This window comes from Boleophthalmus pectinirostris, unplaced genomic scaffold (genome assembly GCF_026225935.1).
Source record: "Boleophthalmus pectinirostris isolate CB_2022bp ecotype Guang Dong unplaced genomic scaffold, ASM2622593v1 HiC_scaffold_12, whole genome shotgun sequence".
NCBI classification, from domain to species: Eukaryota; Metazoa; Chordata; class Actinopteri; order Gobiiformes; family Gobiidae; genus Boleophthalmus; species Boleophthalmus pectinirostris.
The window spans coordinates 33,376,880-33,380,284 of NW_026571018.1; positions in this window are offsets into that span (position 1 = coordinate 33,376,880).

The following is a 3,405-nucleotide window of genomic DNA, read 5'->3' on the forward strand; positions in this document are numbered from 1 at the left end:
GGGGAAACAGCCAAGACATAATAAGAAACTGATGAAGCGATGCATAGTACAATCAGGAGGTGCCTTAGGTTTGGTCAGACACCATCATAACTCTTGCATGTGTGACAGTGGGAGTTGGCTTCATGTGAGGAATCATCTCGAGGTTCACTAGAGCGATAGGACACTGCACACAGTTGTCAAACACACAGAGGTTATTCATTTTCATACAAGTGATTGGTACATTATAAATCAAAGAATTATAGTTACATAAATGGTTAACTCATAGGCCTAGAATATCACACAAGTATATAGCAAATATGGGATAATAAAATTATTCTGACAGTACTGTGTATGCTCTGCACTAACAATACTTCATGCTGAGACGCCTGCGTGCCAATGGTTAAATTTGTCCACTAGAGGTGAGTGTTTCTCCAAGACCTCAGACACGTCGAACCATTTGAGACAATATTGCGACTGAGGTGTCAATGCTTCACGAGGCTCCATTCGCCCATCACTACTACAAAGTGAAACTGGCTGATGACTCAGGCTACCCGTTTACACCACCACCAGTACACGCCCCCTGCCAGAGCCATAAGCCGAGTACCGGGAGGAGGAGGAGGGATTCTGGAGAAGCCCGCGACGACCCCTCAAAGTGTCGTGAGCCGCACGGCTGAATGCTACGCCAGTTGTTTTCACGAGAACCCACATGGTGCCCCCGCAAGAACTTGGGGCGTACATGCTGTGCGTAATGTGCTTAATGGGGAGCTACAGTACTGCCCCCTGCTGTGTACTTACTTTGTTCTCCGGTTGCATTTTCTTTATCGGTGAATCATGTAGGATCCAACAGTGCTGCGTAGTCATTTTGGTACATGTATAAACAATGGAAAACCCGCTAGTGTCATGTGCAGCTAGACATCAGATTATAGCGACGTCAGCTCTCATTGGGCATTGCAGTTTTCAAACGTGGAAGTCAGTCCTTTTAGATGAATATTGCGATATCAAATGTCAAGATTATAACTTTAGAGCTGTTACAGAGTTGATTAGGTAAACCAAAACAAAACTGGACAACTACTGGATAACTAAAGACTAAAAATGTACTCATGTGAGCTTTTAGTCATGTTGAAATGCTGTTACCTCCTCAAAAACCTCAAAACATCCACCTTGTGATGTCATGAAGAGGAAGTTTTCAAGCTTACCTTTTATTTTTTGTTGAGCAGATTGTCAATTCCAGGGCTGAAATGATTCGAATGATTCTAATGAAAGTGTATGGAGTTTAAAACACAATCCTAAATTATGACATGACATCGCAAGGTGGAACAGAGTGTCACGCAGGGTTTGTGTGTTAAATATTAGTGAGTGAAAAAACAAAACACTGTAGATATGTTTGTGATGAGGAAACGTTATAACATTATTCGGAAAATAGTGTAATATGGGCCCTTGCGTTTCACATACTGTAAAGTCTTTGCTCTTGGAAAATGATGTGATGATGCAATCCCGATCTCGCTGTTAATTGTCATGATACTCGCTGAGAATCGTGTAAATACGATGCATTATTGATACTTCGCAGCGGACGTCATCAACATTCCCAGGGGGTGTGCGTGAAGCTAACTGTAAGCGTTGCTCCGTCTGAAGCTCTGTTAGACTTTAATCTGAGCTTTAATTTAACACAACCTGATCAGAAAGAGCTCATTTAATTGGAACTACTACTACTACTACTACTACTACTACTACTACTACTACTTTTTCAGTTAGTCACTCTCACCTTTTTGTTGAAAATCAAACTCCTAAACGTGACCACGAACGCTTCGTCTGATTACAGCCTCCTGAAAATGTGCTGTAGCATTTTATGTTTCGTAATGTGTGCATTGGGTCGCTATAGTAATTTCTAAACATTCAGCCGTACACATACATGTACATGATGTCACCGCAAAGTATGAATTGGTAGTCAGGAGGTGAAACTATAACATTTAACCCTTCTAGGTCGACGATATCATATACCTGGAAACATGTTTTATGTAACTGCACATAACTTTCCAACCATAAAAAATTTACTTTTTCTGTTCCTTGAAAAGTGGAGAGTTGTGGCTTCCCGGGCGTATTTTCCAGCATTATCCTACGTCACAAGCAAACTGCATTATAATTAGTGTTGGGAAGGTGACTTTTAAAATGTAATCCCCTACAGATTACAGATTACATACACCAAAAAGTAGTTCGTAACGTAATCCATTAAATTACTTAAAGTGAGTAACGTAATCTGAATACTTTGAATTACTTCATTTGCTGTCGAGAAGCAAAGACCAGGATATCGTAACATAAGATGTTTTGTCTAATAAAAGAAAATTAAAAAGCCCAGACTTTACTGAACCGTATTAAAAATATTATTGATAGAAAAGGAGGAGACAAATCCACGCAGCATGATTTAGTCCTGGTTTAGTTCTGTTAAATCCTGGTTTAGTCCTGGTTTAGTCCTGGTTTAGACCTGGTTTGGTCCTGTTTTAGTTCTGGTTTAGTCCTGTTTTAGTCCTGGTTTAGTCCTGGTTTTGTTTCTGGCAATGAGTGGAATTACTGAGGAAAAAAAAAAAAGTGATTTAGCGATTTAAATGTGAAAACAGGAAAATACCGCCGTGTAATCCATTTATTTCAACAAAGTAACTGTAATCCAATTACCACTCACTGAAACAGTAACTGTAACTGAATACAGTTACTCATAATTTGTACTCTGATTACATAACTCTGTAATCTGTTACTCCCCAACACTGATTATAATGTCAGGAAAACAAAAACGAGTGTCCAACAGGAACTTCACCTTCTGCCAAACTCATGAGCTCCGTCCATTTTGATCGGCCCAAACTTTACCAAAAAGTGTAGTGAGTCAAAATGGTCGACTGCTGAGTCTCTGTGTTCGTAATAGTCGAAACAGTCGCTCTAAGTGCAGTTACTTCTCAAATAAATGGCAAATTATGCATCTTGGTTTGCGTAATTTGCACATCCCTTGCTATTTTTTTATTTGAAAGTTTCATTTCAGTCAAAATGTACAAATATAAATGTAATAAACACCTTGGAAATGCAGGAAGTGATGTGGCTCTGTGCCCTGGACCTGACACTAGCTGTTTCCATGACTGACACCATTGCAATTTTGTTTTGTTTTGAGGGCAATAAGTACATTTTAGTTGACTTACAGACTTGATATTTTGAACTTTTGTAACTAAGGCCCTAAATAAAACTTTTTTTTTAATGTCCAAAAAGTTGTTTGCACGTTTGCTGTGTGTTTTGTATGGAAAAAGTGTGGATTTTATTTTCCATTTTGCTTTGTGTTTTTTGTATTTCTTGTCCATATGACACAACTACAGCAGCTGATTGTGAAGTAACAGGTTGCACTGGAAAAAAAAAAAAAAAAAAAAAAGGATGTATAACACTTCATTAGGG